At 40.8% G+C, this 21,232-nt stretch overlaps 1 protein-coding gene across 3 annotated transcripts in view; it reads left to right on the top strand.

Moving 5' to 3' along the window:
• Positions 1–21,003, top strand: part of ZNF560 (zinc finger protein 560) — a 59,294-nt gene extending 38,291 nt beyond the window's left edge. For all 3 annotated transcript variants that reach the window (XM_032169579.2, XM_058426071.1, XM_058426072.1), the window contains exons 11-13: positions 20,180–20,285; positions 20,499–20,605; positions 20,826–21,003. The gene's annotated coding sequence lies outside the window, so the exon portion shown is untranslated. The remainder of the gene's footprint in view (positions 1–20,179; positions 20,286–20,498; positions 20,606–20,825) is intronic.
• Positions 21,004–21,232: the final 229 nt, after the last annotated feature.

Genomic DNA, 21,232 nt, shown 5'->3' with positions numbered 1-21,232 from the left:
CTTAAGAATTTATTGAATGCTTTCCCCTGATTCCTCTTTGATGATCTTGCCTTACTCAGAAAATTCAAGTACCTGGGACTGACTGAACCTGCCCTTGATAGATACCTAATATTTAAATGTGTAAGTAAATAAAAGATTTTTTTAAATGTGGAAAGATAACTGATTGACATTCCAATGTTATATCATCTTGTAATTCCAGAAAAATGCCATTTGAGTATAATGGGTTAACTTTTCTTTTGCTAGAATATTTTATATACCTATAGTGTAAAGATTTTTAAAAAATATTATTAACATTGGCATATAATATTTGCTGAGACCAGGTCAGTCATGGAGACCACAATCCAGTGGCACTAGAGAAATAAAGACACAGACATAGAGATAGAGTGCAAAGTGGGATCAGGGGGCTAACAGCCTTCAGAGCTTGACAGCCTCGAACAGAGTTTGACCCACCTATTTATTGACAGCCTGTGATAAACATCATTTCTGCAGTATATAGATTAACTGAAAGTATTCTTTAAGGAGAACAAAGAGACAGGCTCTGGCTTGTTATCTGCAGCAGGAACATGTCATTAAGGCACAGATTGCTCATGCCATTGTTTGTGGTTTAGGAACACTTTAAGCGGTTTTCTGCCCTGGGTGGACCAGGTGTTCCTTGCCCTCATTCTGATGAACCAGCAACCTCTAGTGTGTGCATCATAACCATCACGAGCATGTCACAATGCTGCAGAGATCTTGTTTATGACGTTTCTCATGGCCTGTTTATGGGCAGGCTTGGGGCCTATTCCCAGCATGTCCCCCTTTTTGTTTTTCCAGGGCAATAAAAGCAAAGGTGGCTTTATCACAGTGAGCTACTTCTTGCAGGAGTCGGGATCTGCATCTGTAGACTACACAAAGACAACACAGATTAATAGCACAACCATCATAGAAATCACAGAGCCTCCAAGTGTTTTTATCCATTTCATGGGATTTATGGCTGCCAATCCATCTGTAGCTCCTTCAAGTGTGCCAGTTCCTGGCATTAAGGTCAGGTGTGCCTGGGATGCTTGAAATACTTGTTCTCTTAATTTTGCAACATCCAAAGACAAGTCTGCAGAGTGTCCTTCTGGATGCTTTTTAAAATTCTTTCCCATTCATGCTGTGATTCATTATAATAGTGAGGAGTGATACAACAGTCACAAGTATTCCAGTCGCATTTCAGCTGCATTCTGTATTCCAAACTAGCTACTCGATCTCCCAGCCACATTACAGTTGGTTGGAGATCATTGTTTTGATTAACTATCTTTTGGTCTATTTTAGTTTGAGAGTTCCACAGCAGAGTAGAGTTCTTTTGCCATTTATTTACAAAATCTGCTGTCTGCACTGATGAATGTAGTGCAACTCCAGCTACTGCAGCAGTAGCTGTGACAGCAATCAGTCCCATAATAATCAAGATTAAAGTAGCAATGAAACACCGAGAGCTTCTTAGAATTTTCTGAAGAATTTCAGTAATATGTACAGAGGGAGAGGCTTCCCAAGGATGGGAAAGCTTCACCAGTAACAATACTCCTTCTCGAGCTCTCACTACTAGGATAGAATGATTAGTATTAAATAAGGAAGAGTTCACATAAGAGAACAATCTACCTTCCTGGCAAGTTACATGATAATTAGGGGTGTCAAATTTTAGATCACCCATTACCAACAAAAGGAGGGTGAACACAACATTGTATCCAAATTTTCTTGTTTTCAACAAGTTCTAAAATGTAATTAGGATTATATTATGATGGCATAGTATATTTTCCTACCCAAATCTTGATCTTATCAAGAGCTATTAATAGTTTCCACAAATCCTTCTGTTTAGCTCCTACAGTGGGCCATATCATTTGAGGTTGAGGTGCCACTATACCGCCATATTTCCAGTTAATAGGAACTCTTGCCATACTTATCATTTTTACCATCTGATCATTTTGTTCAGACGAGCTGAACATAATGTGGCCATCGCATGCAGACAGAGGTGCAATTCATGCTAAACATCCCCTTAGGGGACCAATCAATAATGATTCCATAGGAAACATGCAGCACCTCTACCTGTTCTGCAATGCAATCTTCCCAAACGAGCATGTTCATTTTTTCTGACCAGGTCCAATCCTGTTTACAAATAGGTTTTTGAGTGCGGTGTGCCTCAATTAGAGGAGCAGATTCATTATGGTAAATACTGAGATCAGAAAGCATGTGTAACTGTGCCATAGAGTGATTACGTCCAGGCATTATTGCCAGCCAAGATTGATACTGAGGGGGTAGGCAACTAGCAGCCTTTCCCAAACAGATGGGCAGATGTTTAAATCCTAAAGAAATATTCATAACAGTTCCTTCCTCATGTGGGTGAGATGGGCCTCTATCATCTGTAGGAACAGGCATCCAAGAGCTATCATTAGTGTATACCTCCACTAGGAGGGTCCAGCCAAGTTACAGGCCATAGAAGTGGTGGAAAAGGTAAATATGCCCAATGAGTATAACTGCCCTCTGTGTCAGCCCTTGCTGAAGGAATACTCATGGCAATGGTGATCACCACTATCATAGCTATCATTAAATTACTCATTGTGACTGGTTGTCCTGCTTTCCTCAGGTTTTCTTTGCCATCTGTGACAGCTTCTTGATCTGTCCCCAGGTAGGTGGCTGCGTTCAATGAGTGTTGCTCGTGACAGCTGGGGGTCATCCTCAGTGTCAACTTGGATAATGCTGCCACGAGTGGGTCTTTAGGATCCTCCCCAAACCTCTTCCTGGTTATCTGGCTTATAGTACGGCTTTAGATATCTCGATGGCACCCAGATTGGCTGTTGATTCGGTCCTGGAGAAACACAAGCATAACCTCTGCCCCATGTTATTATTTTACTTGTTTCCCAACCTTTTGTTATTGGGTCTTTCCACCAAACCCATTGTTCCACTTCTGTGTTGGTAGAAGGGCTGAGGCAGGGCCTGCTTGTCTGACATAATGTAAAAGAGTCTTGGAACTTGTCCTGGGTCCAGGGTCCAAAACCCCTCGTGGCCTATGGAACACCAAGCTCTGTGCCTAAGGGTGGAAGGCTGCCCCGCTGCACTACAGTCTAAGCCCAGGGCATAAAACCCCTTGTGGCTCATAAATCAATTGTATCTTGAGTTAGAAGAACCTATTCTCCATTATCTCAAGTAGCAGAGCATATGCTAAACCATCACAGCTACACTTGAGGCACCACTACCTTTCTACCCCCACGTCCTCACCTGTCTACCCCCATATCTGCACATCCTCACCACCTGCTTCTTTGATCACCAATAGCGTGGGTTCCCAGAGCTCGGGGCCTTCACAGCCTCCATACTAGCATTGGCCCCCTGGACCCACCCTATGAACTCTTAACTTGTCTCATTCTTTGACTCTGCCATACTTCATAGCCCCCATGGCCTGGTGTTCGGTCTGATCACCCCAACATAATAGGGCTTTAGATGTGTTGATGGCACCCAAATTGGCTGTTGATTCGGTCCTTTAGAAACACAAGCATAACCTCTGCCCCATGTTATTATTTTACCTGTTTCCCAATCTTTTGTTATCGGGTCTTTCCACCAAACCCGTTGTTCCACTTCTGCCTTTTTAGCTGTCTTCTGTAAATGTTTTTCATCTGCTGATAACAATCGGCCTTTAGGCAGGCTCAAAAAAATAATGCTAGATTTAGTTGCATGTGCAGAGTCCTATAGTCACCGTCTCCCCCTTTCTGTTTTTGCAACTGCTGTTTTAGGGAGAGATTCATTCTTTCCACTATGGCTTGTCCTTGAGAATTATATGGGATACCAGTAATGTGTTCAATATTCCATATAGAGAAGAATGTAGCTAGAGCTTGGCTAGTATAGCTTGGGGCATTATCTGTTTTAATAGAAGCTGGAATGCCCATCACCGCAAAACACCGCAAAAGGTGATGTTTAACACAGGCAGAAGACTCTCCTGATTGGTATGTAGCCCAGACAAAGTGAGAAAAGGTGTCTACACATACATGTACATAAGCTAGTCTCCCAAACGAGGGAACATGTGTGACATCCATTTGCCAAAGAGAATTAGGTTCCAATCCTTGAGGATTAACTCCTCTTGTAAAAGATGAGGAATGCACCATTTGGCAAGTTGGGCATCACTGAATAATAGCTTTAGCTTCTTTCCAGGTAATGCTGTATCTGTGTTTGAGACTGGAGACATTAACGTGTTAAATTGTGGAAGTGTCTAGCATTAGATATTGCAGTAGCAACTAGGCGATCAGCCATTTGTTTTCCTGCAGTTGAAGATCCTGGAAGAGGTGTATGAGCCCTAATGTGAGTGATGTAAAAAGGGTGCATTCTACTCCTAACTGCTGTTTGCAATTGGGTAAATAAAGTCATCAGTTGCTCCTGTGTGTAGAATCATAGCTGAGCATTTTCAACTAACTGTGTAGAATGAACCACATATGAAGAATCAGAAATCACATTAATAGGCATATTAAAAGCAGTCAATGCCTCAATTACAGCCTCAAGCTCTGCTTTTTGAGCTGAAGTATAGGGCGTCTGAAAAACTTTACTTTTCGATCCAGAATAAGAGGCTTTACCATTACTAGACCCTCCTGTGAAGACATTCTCAGTACTTTCAATTGGTTTGAATTTAGTTATTTTAGGGAGAATCCAATTAGTTAATTTCAAAAATTGAAAGTTTCATGTTAGGAAATGGTTATTGAGAATACCCACAAAGTCAGCTAAATGGGCTTGACAAGTAAGACTATTTACAAAAGCTTGCTGTATTTGTGTCTTTGTGAGAGGGACAATAATTTTTCCAGGATCATATCCATGTAATTTAACAATCTGAGTTCTCCCATTTCCTATCATAGTAGCAATTTGATCCAAATAAGGAGTCAAAGTCCGTGAATTAGTATGTGGAAGGAAAAGCCACTCTACAAGATCTTGCTCTTGAACAATAACACCAGTAGGTGAATGATGAGTTGGAAAAGTTAGCAAATCTAGATTATTCTCTGGATCTATTCTATTTATTTGGGCCTTATGGACTTGCTTTTCGATTAGTTGCAGCTCTGTCTCAGCCTCTTTTGTTAATTGCCAAGGGCTTGTGACACTAGGATCTCCTCTAAGGATAGAAAACAGATTACTCATGGCATAAGTCAGAATGCCTAGAGCAGGCCATATCCAATTAATATACCCTAGTAAATTTTGAAAGTCTGATTCAATGTTTTCAATTGATCCTACATATGGCTACTTTCTGTGGCACTATTGTGGTGACATTTACTAAGGCCCCCAAGTAGAAGTAAGGAGTAGTAGTCTGAATTTCATTAGGAGCTGTAATTAAACTGGCACAAGAAATTGAATTTTCCAAGTGATCATAACATTGGAGTAATATTTTCAGAGTGGGGGAAGCACAAAGAGTATCATCCATATAATGAATAATGTAACACTGTGAAAATCTTTTATGAGTAGGTTCAATTGCTTGCCCTACGTAAGTCTGGCAAATTGTTGGACTGTTTAACATGCCTTGTGCAACACTTTCCAATTAAAATGCTTAGCAGGCTGCAGGTTGTTTACCGCAGGAATCGTAAATGCAAACTGTTCACAGTCCTGCTGAGCTAAGGGGATAGTAAAGAAACAAGTCTTTTAAATCTATGACTATTAAAGGCCAGTTTTTTGGAATCATAGCAGGAGAAGGCAGTCCTGGCTGTAATGCCCCCATAGGTTATATAGCTGAATTAATGGCCCTTAAGTCAGTTAACATTCTCCATTTACCGGGTTTTGTCTTAATTACGAAAACTGGGGAATTCCAAGGGGAGAGCGTTTGAGCTATATGTTCCTTTTGAAGCTGTTCTTTGACTAGTTCATTTAAAGCCTCCAGTTTCTCTTTACTCAGCGGCCACTGTTCTATCCATATTGGCTTGTCTGTCAGCCATTTTAACAGGATAGGCTCTGGAGGCTTAACGGTGGCCACCATCAAAAATGGTATCCTAAGTCTTGGCGGGAACTTTGTCTTTCCGCTTGAAGAGGTTGCTTCAAACCTTGCAAATTTTTTCCTAGTTCCATACCAGGGACATACCCCATTTCATGCATCATATGTTGACTTTGAGGGCTGTATAATTGCTCAGGAATTAGAACTTGTGCTCCCCATTGTTGTAATAAATTTATGGGGGGAGAGCCCCCATAAATTTATAGGTATAGAAGTTATAATTGGTTGAATAGTCCCAGGTTGTTCATCGGGCCCTTTACAATGCAAAGTATAACTACTTTGATATACTTCAGGGGCTTCATCAACTCCAACTGTGTTAGATTGAGTGGGCTGAATTGGCCATGCAGACGGCCAGTGATGCAGAGATATGATTTAACTGTCCGCTCCTGTATCTACCAAACCTTTAAATTTCTTTCCCTGAATACTTATTTCACAGGTAGGACGGTTATCAGTAATTTGATTTACCCAGTAGGTGGCTCTCCCTTGTTTATTTGTACTGCCAGATCCCCTTGTTCTTTTAGTTTCACTTTTTCCTAGTCCCACATATGCTAAAAACAGAAGCTGCACTATATGCTCTCCCAGTTCTGCCTTTTGAGGAACGGAGGTAGATATAACGATTTGAATTTCCCCATTACAATCCAAATCAATTACTCCTGTATGAACCTGCACTCCTTTTAAATTTAAACTAGATCTTCCCAGAAGTAGTCCTACCATTGCTGCTGGCAGAGGTCTGCAGACTCCTGTTGGTACTTTCTGCAGTGGCTTTCCAGGCAGGAGACTCACAGTCCTGGTGCAACACAGATCTACTGTGGCACTACCAGCTGTGGTGGGGGACAAGCATTATACAGGGGTGAGGGAGTGGCCTGAGCCAGGAATGCCCTGGTTTGGAATGTGGCCCGGGATTGGCCCCTCATGGCGTTTCTCGAAATTGGGTTTCCATCTTTATCAAATTTAGAATGACACTGATTGGCCCAATGCTTTCCTTTTTTATACTTCAGGTATAGATCTGGTTCAGCAGTTTTCTTTTTTCCATCAATGGGCCGTTGGACCCTCTGATTTTTTCTACATTCTCTATTCGTATGCCCATGTTTCCCACAGTTGAAACAAGCTCCAGGAAATGGAGCATTTCCTTTACCCACTCTGTCCTCCCATGGCTTGCACTAACAGAGTAGCTTTATGCAGATTACCTCCAATACTGTCACAGGCCTTGACATAACTAAATGTGCTTTCCCTTTAATAGGTCACAGAGCAGCGTGGCACTTGGGATTAGCATTGTCAAAAGCTAATAACCGCAACACTATATCCTGAGCAGTTGAATCTGCAATCACCTTTTTAAGAGACTCCTGTAACCGAGCTATAAAATCTGCATAGGGTTCTTTCGGCCCCTGCTTAACAGCACTAAAAGAAGGGTATTGTTCTCCACCGGAAGAGATTTTTTTCCCAAGCTCTAATGCACACTCCTCTAAGCTGATGTATAGCATCATCCTGCATGACCACTTGTGCGTCTGATGCAGCCCAGCCACCAACTCTCAAAAGTTGGTCAGTAGTTATATTAATTGGAGGTTGAACTTGTGCACTGCAGGCAGCTTGAGTAGAAGCTTCATCTGGCCACCAGGTCTTAAACTGTAAAAACTGAGCAGGAGCCAGACAGGCTTAAATAAGAGCGTCCCACCAATGGGAATCATCTGACTGGAGGTAGCCACATTCTTTAACAGACCCATCACAAAAGGAGAACCTGGTCCATACTGATTGATAGCCTGTTTAAACTCTTTCAGTAATTTAAAGGGAAAAGCCTTAAATGTAGCCATAACATTCCCCTGTTGATCTGGGGGGTGTATCCTAACAGGGAACTGCCAAGCCTCTAAATTACCCTCTTCTAGCTTGCTGAATTCCTGCCTGAATAGAACTGAGGGCAGTTGCTCAGGGCGCTGCTTGAACAGTTGTTGGGGAGACTACTTTTTGCTCAGTGTCCTCCGGAAAAGAAAGATCCAGAGGGTCAGGCCATTCTCTATCTTCAAGGTATTGAGGGGGTGCTGAGGGGCAGGGACAAGCTTCTCCTTCTTGGGTCTCTTATAAGTGGTGGACAGATCTGTTCTTTTATCTCTTCCACAACATTATCACTCTCCCCCTCTTGTCTCCCTCCTCCTCATCAGTGTGAAAAGGTTCCAAGGTGGAATGAATCAGAGCCCACACTGACTAGACAGTTACAGGAATATCCTCAGTGCCATCTTTATATGCCTTTTTCAGTGTGCTGCCTACCTCCTCCCAGACCTCTACCTCCATAGTTCCTCAGTTGGGAAACCAGGGGCAATATTTCTCTACCACACTAAAAAGCTGCATAAGTCGGCTAGTGCTAACTTTCACTCTTCCTTTTCTGAGGAGCTGCCGAAGCAGACTCAATTGTGCCTGCTTGACCCTTGTCCCATTGTTACCCTGATGCTTCTGAGCTCCCCTTCTTACTCGCCACGGGTTGCTTAAGAGTACTCAGGTGTCCTCCAGCATAGTTCCACGTTCTCCAACTATCGCTCTGGTGACCCTTTGACCCAGGTTCGGGCCCATGATTGGGCGCCACTTGCTGAGAACAGCTTGGTCATGGAGACCCCAACCCAGCGGTGCTAGAGGAATAAAGACACAGACACAAAAATAAGAGTGCAAAGTGGGATCAGGGGGCTAACAGCCTTCAGAGCTGACAGTCTCAAACAGAGTTTGACCCACCTATTTATTGACAGTAAACTCATGATAAACATCATTTCTGCAGTTTATAGATTAACTGAATGTATTCTTTATGGAGAACCAAGGGACAGGCTCTTGCTTGTTATCTGCAGCAGGAACATGTCATTAAGGCACAGATTGCTCATGCCATTGTTTGTGGTTTAGGAATGCCTTGAGCAGTTTTCTACCCTGGGTGGGCCAGGTGTTCCTTGCCCTTATTCTGGTGAACCAGCAACCTCCAGTGTGTGCATCATGGCCATCATGAGCATGTCACAGTACTGCAGAGATCTTGTTTATGGCCAGTTTCTCATGGCCTGTTTATGTTCAGGCTTGGGGCCTGTTCCAAGCAATATTCTTTTCTTAGTCTATCATTGCCTGTTTTTTTGTATGAAGGTTAGGGTTGGCATATTTTCTCCTTTCCTTAACTCATACAGTACTTTCTTATTACAAGTATTATCAGTCACAATTCACTGGCAGAATCAGCTGAATCTGGATTACTTGTTGCCGTTGTTATGGGATTTTATTTTCATGTTTTGGAATGAATTCAAAGCATGGACTCAATTATTTTTATATTTTGTAGGCACTAGTAAGGTTTCCAATTTCATCTTTTTAAAGTTTTTATTTATTCTTTTCCAATTTCATCTTAAGTCTGTTATGGCAAGAGTTGTTTTTATAGGTAGTTTTGTATTTTAAAATTTATGCTCAATGTTTGTAATATTTTCTGATATTTTAAGTATTTGTGGCTTTTGCTGTTACATACCTTTTGCATACCCCTTTTCATTCCTGATATCATTTCCTTGTGCCTTTTCTCCTTTATGAAAAACATTAATATTGCTATAATTTACTTAGTTTTGTTAATTCCTTTCAAAATAAATGGGTTTGATTATTATAGTATATTTTTGGTTTGATTTCTGTAGTAAAGTTGTGTTGACACAACAAATTATCGCAGGATGGCTTAAGCAACAAATTAATTTTCTCAGTGTTATGGAGGCTGTAAATGTTTTCAGGGTGCCAGCATGGTTGGTTTTTGGTGAGGGCATCTTCTTGGCTTGTAGAGTGCTGCTTTCTCATTATCTCTCATTCTGCTGGCTCTCCTTTGGCTGACAGATAGAGCAAACTCTCTTGTGTCTCTTCTTTATAAGGTACTAATACTATCATGAGAGCCCCATCATCATGATCTCATCCAACCCTAATTACCTCTAGAAGCCCCCATATTCAAATATAAACACCTTAGGTATTGGGATTTTGAGATATGAACATTGTGGGGGGAGGAGGGTATATACAGTTCAGTCTATAGTGTTCTATTTTGTTAGTTTCTATTTTTAATTTTTGCTTACATTGTAGTACATTATTTTTTCTGACCTTTAGGTTCAGGGCATACATGTGCATGTTTGTAACATGGGTAAATTGTGTATTGCTGGAGTTTGTGAAATGAATGATCCGTCATCATCCAAGTGGTAAGCATAGTATCCCATAGGTAGTTTTTCAACCCTCTCCTCCCCCAGCCTCCCACCTACCCGCCAGTAGTCTCTAGTGTCTATTGTTCCCATCGTTTTATCCATGTGTACTCATTTAGCTCCCACTTACAAATGAGAACATGTAGTATTTAGGTTTCTGTTCCTGCGTTAATCTGTTTAGGATGATCACCTCCAACTTCATCCATGTTGCTGCAGCGGATATGATATTGTTCTTTTTTATGGCTGTGTAGTATTCGATGGTGTATATGTACTACGTTTTATCCATTCCACTGTTGATTGGCATCTAGGTTGATTCCATGTCTTTGCCATTGTGAATATTGCTGTGATGAATATATGAGTGTATGTGTCTATTTGATAGAAAAATCTATTTTCTTTTGGGTATATACCCAGCAATGGCATTGCTGGTTACAGTGGTAGCTTTGTTATAAGTTCTTTTGAGAAGTCTCCACACTACTTTCCACAGTACATTCCAACCAACAGTGTATAAAAATGTTCCCTTTTCTCTGCATCCTGGCCAACATGTTTTTTGACTTTTAAATAGTAGCCATTATGACTGGTGTGAGATGGTATCTAATTGTGGTTTTGATTTGCATTTCTCTAATGATTAGTAGTGAGCATTTTTTCCTATGTTTATTGGCTGCATGTATGTCTTCTTTTGAGAACTGCCTGTTTATGTTCTTTTGCCCTGCCCCCCCCCCTTTTTTTTGCTTACATGGAGTCTCACTGTGTCACCCAGGTTGGAGTGCAGTGGCATGATCTCCGCTCACTGCAACCTCCGCCTCTCAGATACAAGCGCTTCGCCTGCCTCAGCCTCGTGAGTAGCTGGGATTACAGATGTTTGCCACCATGCCCAGCTAATTTTTGTATTTTTGGTAGAGATGGGGGTTTCACCATGCTGGCCAGGCTGGTCTCAAACTCCTGAATTCAAGTTATCCTCCTGTCTTGGCCTCCCAAAGTGCTGGGGTTACAGGTGTGAGACACCGCGCCAAACCATTTGCCCACTTTTTAATGGGATTTGTTTTTTGCTTGTTGAATTAAGTTTCTTATAGATTCTGGATATTAGACCTTTGTCAGATGCATAATTTGAAAATATTTTCTTCTGTAGGTTGTCTAACTCTCTTGATAGTTTCTTTTGCTGTACAGAAGCTATTTAGTTAAATTAGGTCCTACTTATCAATTTTTGTTTTTATTGCAATTGCTTTTAGGGACTTATTCACAGATTCTTTGCTAAGGCTGATATCCAGAATGGTATTTCCTAAGTTTTCTTCTAGGATTGTTACAGTTCTAGGTTTTACATTTAAGTCTTTAATCCATCCTGAATTTTTGTACATGGTGAAAGGTAGGGATCCAGTTTTATTCTTCTGCAGATGGCTAGTGAGTTATTCCCAGTACAATTTATTGAATAGGGAATTATTTCTCTATTGCTTGTTATTGTTGACTTTGTAGATCAGATGGTTGTAGGTATGTGGCTTTTTAAATTTTTTAACCTTGATCCATTGGTGTATGTGTCTGTTTTTGTAACAGTACCATGCTATTTTTGTTACTGTAAGCTTGTAGTGTAGTTTGGAATCAGGTAGGGTGATGTCTCTGGTTTTGTTCTTTTTGCATAGGATTGCTTTGGCTATTTGGGCTCTTTTTAAGTTCTGTATAAATTTTAGAATAGTTTTTTTTTCTAATTCTTTGAAAAATGACATTGAGAGTTTGATAGGAATAGTGTTGAATCTGCACACTGCTTTAGGCACTATGGCCATTTTAATGATACTGATTCTTCCTGTCCATGACCATGGGATGTTTTTCCATTTTCTTTCAGCAGTGTTTTATAGTTCTTCTTGCAGAAACCTTAACCTCCTTGGTTAGATGTATTCCTAGGTATTTTATTTTGTGATTATTGTAAATGGGATTGCATCTTGATTTGGCTCTCAGCTTGAACATTATTGGTGTATAGAAATAGTGATTTGGTGTGGTGGCTCATGCCTGTAATCCCAGCAATTTGGGAGGCTGAGGCACACTGGTCACTTGGAGGCAGGGGTTCAAGACCAGCCTGGGCAACATGGTGAAACCCTGTCTCTAGTAAAAATACAAAAATTATCTGGATATGGTGCTGCATGCCTATAATCCCAGATACTCGGGAGGCTGATGTGCAGAGGTTGCAGTGAGCTGAGATCATGCCACTGCACTCCAGCCTGGGCAACAGCGGGACTGTATCTTTAAAAACAAATAAATAAATGCTGATTTTTATACATTGATTTTTGTATCCAGAACTGAATTGAGTTTTCTAAATTCTGAAGTTGTTTATCAGCTCCAGGGGCCTAGTGTCGGAGTCTTATAGAGTTTTCTTTTTTTTTTTTTATTATACTTTAGGTTTTAGGGTACATGTGCACAATGTGCAGGTTTGTTACATATGTATCCATGTGCCATGTTGATTTCCTGCACCCATTAGCTCGTCATTTAGCATTAGGTATATCTCCTAATGCTGTCCCCGCCCCCCCCACCCCCCACCCCACAACAGTACCCGGAATGTGATGTTCCCCTTCCTGTGTCCATGAGTTCTCATTGTTCAATTCCCACCTATGAGTGAGAACATGCGGTGTTTGGTTTTTTGTCCTTGCGATAGTTTACTGAGAATGATGTTTTCCAGTTTCATCCATGTCCCTACAAAGGACACGAACTCATCATTTTTTATGGCTGCATAGTATTCCATGGTGTATATGTGCCACATTTTCTTAATCCAGTCTATTGTTGTTGGACATTTGGGTTGGTTCCAAGTCTTTGCTATTGTGAATAGTGCCGCAATAAACATACGTGTGCATGTGTCTTTATAGCAGCATGATTTATACTCCTTTGGGTATATACCCAGTAATGGGATGGCTGGGTCAAATGGTATTTCTAGTTCTAGATCCCTGAGGAATCGCCACACTGACTTCCACAATGGTTGAACTAGTTTACAGTCCCACCAACAGTGTAAAAGTGTTCCTATTTCTCCACATCCTCTCCAGCACCTGTTGTTTCCTGATTTTTTAATGATGGCCATTCTAACTGGTGTGAGATGGTATCTCACTGTGGTTTTGATTTGCATTTCTCTGATGGCCAGTGATGATGAGCATTTCTTCATGTGTTTTTTGGCTGCATAAATGTCTTCTTTTGAGAAGTGTCTGTTCATGTCCTCTGCCCACTTTTTGATGGGGTTGTTTGTTTTTTTCTTGTAAATTTGTTTGAGTTCATTGTAGATTCTGGATATTAGCCCTTTGTCAGATGAGTAGGTTGCAGAAATTTTCTCCCATTCTGTAGGTTGCCTGTTCACTCTGATGGTAGTTTCTTTTGCTGTGCAGAAGCTCTTTAGTTTAATGAGATCCCATTTGTCAATTTTGGCTTTTGTTGCCATTGCTTTTGGTGTTTTAGACATGAAGTCCTTGCCCACGCCTATGGCCTGAATGGTATTGCCTAGGTTTTCTTGTAGGATTTTAATGGTTTTAGGTCTAACATTTAAGTCTTTAATCCATCTTGAATTAATTTTTGTATAAGGTGTAAGGAAGGGATCCAGTTTCAGCTTTCTACATATGGCTAGCCAGTTTTCCCAGCACCATTTATTAAATAGGGAATCCTTTCCCCATTTCTTGTTTTTGTCAGGTTTGTCAAAGATCAAATAGTTGTAGATATGCGGCATCATTTCTGAGGGCTCTGTTCTGTTCCATTGATCTATATCTCTGTTGTGGTACCAGTACCATGCTGTTTTGGTTACTGTAGCCTTGTAGTATAGTTTGAAGTCAGGTAGTGTGATGCCTCCAGCTTTGTTCTTTTGGCTTAGGATTGACTTGGTGATGCGGGCTCTTTTTTGGTTCCATATGAACTTTAAAGTAGTTTTTTCCAATTCTGTGAAGAAAGTCATTGGTAGCTTGATGGGGATGGCATTGAATCTATAAATTACTTTGGGCAGTATGGCCATTTTCACATTGATTCTTCCAACCCATGAGCATGGAATGTTGTTCCATTTGTTTGTATCCTCTTTGATTTCATTGAGCAGTGGTTTGTAGTTCTCCTTGAAGAGGTCCTTCACATCCCTTGTAAGTTGGATTCCTAGGTATTTTATTCTCTTTGAAGCAATTGTGAATGGGAGTTCACTCATGATTTGGCTCTCTGTTTTTCTGTGATTGGTGTACAAGAATGCTTGTGATTTTTGTACATTGATTTTGTATCCTGAGACTTTGCTGAAGTTGCTAATCAGCTTAAGGAGATTTTGGGCTGAGACAATGGGATTTTCTAGATATACAATCATGTCATCTGCAAACAAGGACAGTTTGACTTCCTCTTTTCCTAATTGAATACCCTTTATTTCCTTCTCCTGCCTGATTGCTCTGGCCAGAACTTCCAGCACTATGTTGAATAGGAGCGGTGAGAGAGGGCATCCCTGTCTTGTGCCAGTTTTGAAAGGGAATGCTTCCAGTTTTTGCCCATTCAGTATGATATTGGCTGTGGGTTTGTCGTATATAGCTCTTATTATTTTGAGATACGTCCCATCAATACCTAATTTATTGAGAGTTTTTAGCATGAAGGGTTGTTGAATTTTGTCAAAGGCCTTTTCTGCATCTATTGAGATAATCATGTGGTTTTTGTCTTTGGTTCTGTTTATATGCTGGATTACATTTATTGATTTGCATATGTTGAACCAGCCTTGCATCCCAGGGATGAAGCCCACTTGATCATGGTGTATAAGCTTTTTGATGTGCTGCTGGATTCGGTTTGCCAGTATTTTATTGAGGATTTTTGCATCAATGTTCGTCAAGGATATTGGTCTAAAATTCTCTTTTTTGGTTGTGTCTCTGCCTGGCTTTGGTATCAGGATGATGCTGGCTTCATAAAATGAGTTAGGGAGGATTCCCTCTTTTTCTATCGATTGGAATAGTTTCAGAAGGAATGGTACCAGTTCCTCCTTGTACCTCTGGTAGAATTCAGCTGTGAATCCATCAGGTCCTGGACTCTTTTTGGTTGGTAAGCTATTGATTATTGCCACAATTTCAGAACCTGTTATTGGTCTATTCAGAGATTCGACTTCTTCCTGATTTAGTCTTGGGAGGGTGTATTTGTCGAGGAATTTATCCATTTCTTCTAGATTTTCTAGTTTATTTGCATAGAGGTGTTTGTAGTATTCTCTGATGGTAGATTGTATTTCTGTGGGATTGGTGGTGATATCCCCTTTTTCATTTTTTATTGCATCTATTTGATTCTTCTCTCTTTTCTTCTTTATTAGTCCTGCTAGCGGTCTATCAATTTTGTTGATCTTCTCAAAAAACCAGCTCCTGGATTCATTAATTTTTTGAAGGGTTTTTTGTGTCTCTATTTCCTTCAGTTCTGCTCTGATTTTAGTTATTTCTAGCCTTCTGCTAGCTTTTGAATGTGTTTGCTCTTGCTTTTCTAGTTCTTTTAATTGTGATGTTAGGGTGTCAATTTTGGATCTTTCCTGTTTTCTCTTGTGGGCATTTAGTGCTATAAATTTCCCTCTACACACTGCTTTGAATGTGTCCCAGAGATTCTGGTATGTTGTGTCTTTGTTCTCGTTGGTTTCAAAGAACATCTTTATTTCTGCCTTCATTTCATTATGTACCCAATAGTCATTCAGGAGCAGGTTGTTCAGTTTCCATGTAGTTGAGCGGTTTTGAGTGAGTTTCTTAATCCTGAGTTCTAGTTTGATTGCACTGTGGTCTGAGAGACAGTTTGTTATAATTTCTGTTCTTTTACATTTGCTGAGGAGAGCTTTACTTCCAACTATGTGGTCAATTTTGGAATAGGTGTGGTGTGGTGCTGAAAAAAATGTATATTCTGTTGATTTGGGGTGGAGAGTTCTGTAGATGTCTATTAGGTCCACTTTATGTAGAGCTGAGTTCAATTCCTGGATATCCTTGTTAACTTTCTGTCTAGATGATCTGTCTAATGTTGACAGTGGGGTGTTAAAATCTCCCATTATTATTGTGTGGGAGTTTAAGTCCCTTTGTAGGTCATTCAGGACTTGCTTTATGAATCTGGGTGCTCCTGTGTTGGGTGCATATATATTTAGGATAGTTAGCTCTTCTTGTTGAATTGATCCCTTTACCATTATGTAATGGCCTTCTTTGTCTCTTTTGATCTTTGTTGGTTTAAAGTCTATTTTGTCAGAGACTAGGATTGCAACCCCTGCCTTTTTTTGTTTTCCATTTGCTTGATAGATCTTCCTCCATCCCTTTATTTTGAGTCTATGTGTGTCTGTCTTATAGAGTTTTCTATGTACAGACTCATATCAACAGTAAAGACAAATAGTCTTATTTGGGTGCCTTTTATTTCTTTGACTGATTGCTCTGGCTGGGACTCCTAGTACTATGTTGAATAGCAGTGGTTAGAGTGCACATCCTTGTCTTTTCTTTTTTTTTTTTTTTTTTTTTGAGACAAGGTCTTGCCCTATCACCCAGGCTGGAGTGCAACAGCATGATTTTGGCTCACTGCAACCTCTGCCTGCTGGGTTCAAACGATTCTCCTGCCAGAGCCTCCCAAGTAGTTGGAATTACAGGCGCCTGCCACTGCACCCAGCTAATTTTTGTATTTTTAATAGAGACAGGGTTTCACCATCTTGGCCAGGCTAGTCTTGAACTCCTGACCTCATGATCCACCTGCCTCAGTGTCCCAAAGTGCTGGGATTACAGGCAAGAGCCACCGTGCCTGGCCTTTTTTCAGTTTTTTCCTTTTTTTTTTTGAGACAGAATTTTGCTCTTGTTGCCTAAGCTGGAGTGCAATGGCGCGATCTTGGCTCACTGCAACCTCCACCTCCTGGGTTCAAGGCTCATTTTTGGACTTTTAGCAGAAACGAGGTTTCACCATGTTAGCCAGGATGGTCTCGAACTCCTCACCTCAGGTGATCCACCCACCTTGGCTTCCCAAAGTGCTGGGATTACAGGCATGAACCACTGTGCCCAGCCTTTTCAGTTCTTAAGTGGGGTGCTTCCAGCTTTTGCCCATTTAGTATGATGTTGGCTGTAGCTATGTCATAGATGGCTCTATCATTTTGAGATATGTTCCTTTTTTGTTTTTTCACTTCATATGGTGCTGACTTTCTAAGTTTTTGCTGTAGGTGTTTTAGCACTCCAAACATTTCTCTTAACCCTGCTTTAGCTGCATCCCAGAGATTTTAGTATATTGTTTCTTTGCTTTTATTAATTTCAAAGAATTCTTAAATTTCCACCTTAATTTAGCTGTTTACCCAAAAATCATTCAGAAGCAAGTTGTTCAATTTCCATGTAATTGTGTGATTTTGACAGATCTTGGTATTGATCTTTATTTTTATTTCTATTTCACTGTGGTCTGAGAGTATGGTTGGTATGATTTTCAAATTTTGAATGAATTTATTGATACTTGCTTTATGGCTGAGAATGTGGTCTTTGAGTGTTCTGTGTGCAGATGAGAAGAATATGTATTTGTGGTTGATGGGTAGAATGTTCTGTGGATATCTATTAAGTCCAATTGGTGAAGTTTCAAATTGAAGTCCAGAATTTCTTTGTTAGTTTTCTGCCTCAGTGATCTAACACTGCCAGTGGGGTGTTGAAGCCTGCCACTATTCTTGTTTGGCTGTCTTTTTGTAGGTCTAGAAGTACTTGTTTTATGAGTGCGAATGCTCTAATGTTGGAGGTTGTCATCTTGTTGGATTGAACCCTTTATCATTATATAGTGCTCTTTGTCCTTTTTTCCTGTTGTTGGTTTAAAGTCTATTTTATCCAAGAAAAGAATAATGATCCATGCTCTCGTTTTGCATTTGCATGATAGCTCTTTCTCCCACTTTTTGAGTCCATGGGTGTCTCATATGTGTGAGATAGGTCTCTTGAAGATAACAGAAGGATGGTACTTGTTGCTTTTATCCAGATTGCCACTCTGTCCCTTTTAAATGGGGTGGTAAGACCATTTACATTCAAGGCTAATATTGATATGTGAGGATCTGATCCTATTATGAAGCTGTTAGGTGGTTGTTTTATAGTTTCTATTTTGTTTTTGCTTCAAAAGGTCTGTGGGCTGTGTACTTAGGTTTGGTTGCTTTGTGGTAGCAGGTATCATTCTTTTGTCTTCATGTTTAGAACTCCGTTAAGGGGCCGGGTGCAGTGGCTCATGCCTGTAATCCCAGCAGTTTGAGAGGCTGAGGAGGGTGAATCACCTCAGGTCAGGAGTTCGAGACCAGCCTGACCAACATGGAGAAACCCTGTCTCCACTTAAAAAAAAAAAAAAGAAAAAAGAAAAAAAAGCTGGGTGTGGTGGCTCATGCCTGTAATCCCAGCTACTCGGGAGGCTGAGGCAGGAGAATCACTTGAACCCGGGAGGCAGAGGTTGCCATGAGCCAAGATTGCATCATTGCACTCCAGCCTGGGCAACAAGAGTGAAATGTCTGAAAAACAAACAAACCCCCCCCACCACACAAAAACTCCATTAAGGATTTATTGTAAGGCTGGTCTAGTGGTAATGAAATCCCTTAGTGATTGCTTGTCTTTAGAAATGTTATTTATTCTATTATTATGAAGCTTAGTTTGGTCAGGTTTGAAATTCTTGGTTGGAGTTTCAAGAATGATGAAAATAGGCCCCCAGTCTTTTCTGGCTTGTAGGGTTTCTCCTGAGGAGTCTGCTATTAGCCTGATGACGAGATTCCCTTTGTACCTGATGTGCCGTTTACTCTAGCTGCCTTTAAGCTTTTTTCTCTAGCGTTGACCCTAGGCTGGTGACTATATGTCTTGGTGGTGTTCGTTTTATGTAGTATCTGGCAATGTTGTCTGGATTTCTTATATATGGATGGCTACCTCTCTAGCACAATTAGGGAAATTTTCTTAAATTATTCTCTCAAGTATGGTTTCCAGGTTGCTTACTTTTTCTCCTTCTCTCCCTGGAATGCCAGTAATTTGTAAATTTGATCACTTTACATCATCCCATATTTCTTGGAGACTTTGCTCATTACGTTTTTTTCTTTGTGTTTGTCTGACTGGGTTAGTTGAAAGACCAGTCTTCAAGCTTTGAAATTCTGCTGCTTGGTATAGTCTGTTGATGAAGCTTTCGATTTTATTTTAAAATTCCTTAAGTGAGGTTTTCAGTTCCTGTAGCTTTAATTACTTCTTAAGATGTTTATTTCTTATTTTGTTGATTGCTTTATGTTTGTGTTGATTTTCAATCTTGTCTTGGATCTAGTTGAGTTTCCCTGCAGGCCAAGCTTTGAATTCTCCACCTGTCATCTCTGTGCCTCCATTTTGGAAAGGGACCATTGCTGTAGAGTGACAGTGATCCTTTGGTGGTATCACAACATTCAGCTTTTTCATGGTGGCAGAATTCTTACACTGTTTCCTTCTCATCTGGAGAGGTTGGGGCTAAAATATAGAATAATGTGCTTCTAATCTGTGTCAGATTGTTGGCAGAATTAATTTTGTTATGGCTGTAGAATTCCTTACAGCTTATTTTGTCAATGCCAGCAACAGAGAGTATTATTATTATTATTATTTTTTTGAGACGGAGTGTCGCTCTGTTGCCCAGGCTGGAGTGCAGTGGCATGATCTTGGCCTACTGCAACTTCCGCCTCCCAGGTTCAAGCGATTCTCCTGTCTCAGCCTCTCGAGTAGCTGGGACTATAGACACGCGCCACCATGCCCAGCTAATTTTTGTATTTTTATCTAGAGACGGGGTTTCACCATATTGGCCAGGCTGGTCTCGAACTCCTGACCTTGTGATCTGCCCACCTTGGTCTCCCAAAGTGCAAGTGTGAGCCATGGCGCCCAGCCATCTGCTATTTTTTAGTCTCTGATATCCAGATCCCCTTTGAAGGGACTCACCTAATTTGGTCAGGTGAATATCCCTAGATATCTCTATACTGTAAGTAAATCAAGTTCTCCTAGGGATATTCTAGGAGATTATTCACTTTGTGTAATGTGTAATCGACTGAATAGGGACTTGAATTGTATCTGCAAAATTCCTTCATTGTTGCCAAATAATGTAATACAGGGTTGACATTGCATCACCTTTGCTATATTTTCTTGATTAGGAGGAAACTGTTTATCCTACCAACACTCAACAGGAGGGGATTATACCAAGGCATACCAGAGTGCAGGACTCATAAGCACCATCTCAGAATTCTGCCTACTATACAGGTACACCCCCTAATGTGGATGAATCTCACAAACATGATGTTGTGAAAGAAACCAGAAGTAACAAGAGAATGCATCCTATATTTTATGTGTGTGTTTGTGTGTGTGTGTGTGTGTGTGTGTGTGTGTGTGTGTGTGTATGACTTGGCAAAATTGGTTCTGGTTTAGGGAAAGGTGGAGTAAATGCGGTTATCCTGTCTGTCCCACTGAATGCAGGATAACACCTGGACAGAATGTGTCAGCTATTTGAAGAATCTAAAAAGTAAATAGCAGCAAGGAGATGGAAAAAAAAAATCAGCTTTTAAAGTACCACCAAGCAGGCAGTAAGTTTACCAGTTTTCCCCCTTCTGGTTTCATCTGGTCTGTACTCAGTGTGGCTGAAAAACCAGAGGCACGTATCATGACCAACATGGAGAGCTCCAGAAGAAGCCCTCTGGTTCTGGTAATATCAACAAGGGGGTGGGAGGGGTGGTTTCTAATGCTCAGTGAGAAAGAGAGGGAGACAAATACCTCAGTTTGTTTTCTCTATTTACTTGGTTCCAGCCTGCAAGCAATCCTGTGGTGGCAATGAGACATACCATCGACTTTGAGAGTTGGACTGTGAGATAGATGACCTTCCGTGTTGTCTAGCCTCCAGGTAGACACAAAGAGTACAACAAAATCTTTGAAAATAAAGCTCCCATTGAAACCACAACTCAGAGTGTTGACTAAAACTTGCAAGCTGAACCCAACTGGGTAACTGTCCAGATTAAAAAAAAAAAAATCAGCCGAGCACAGTGGCTCATGCCTCTAATCCCTGCACTTTGGGAGGCCAAGGCAGGTGGACTACGAGATCAAGAGATCGAGACCATCCTGGCCAACATGGTGAAACCCCGTTTCTACTAAAAATACAAAAATCAGCTGGGCGTGGCAGTGCATGCCTGTAATCCCAGCTACTCAGGAGGCTGAGG

The sequence above is a fragment of the Hylobates moloch genome, unplaced genomic scaffold (genome assembly GCF_009828535.3).
Source record: "Hylobates moloch isolate HMO894 unplaced genomic scaffold, HMol_V3 SCAFFOLD_12, whole genome shotgun sequence".
Lineage (NCBI taxonomy): Eukaryota > Metazoa > Chordata > Mammalia > Primates > Hylobatidae > Hylobates > Hylobates moloch.
Note: the sequence above shows the minus strand (reverse complement) of the source record. Positions and strands in the feature narration are given on the sequence as shown.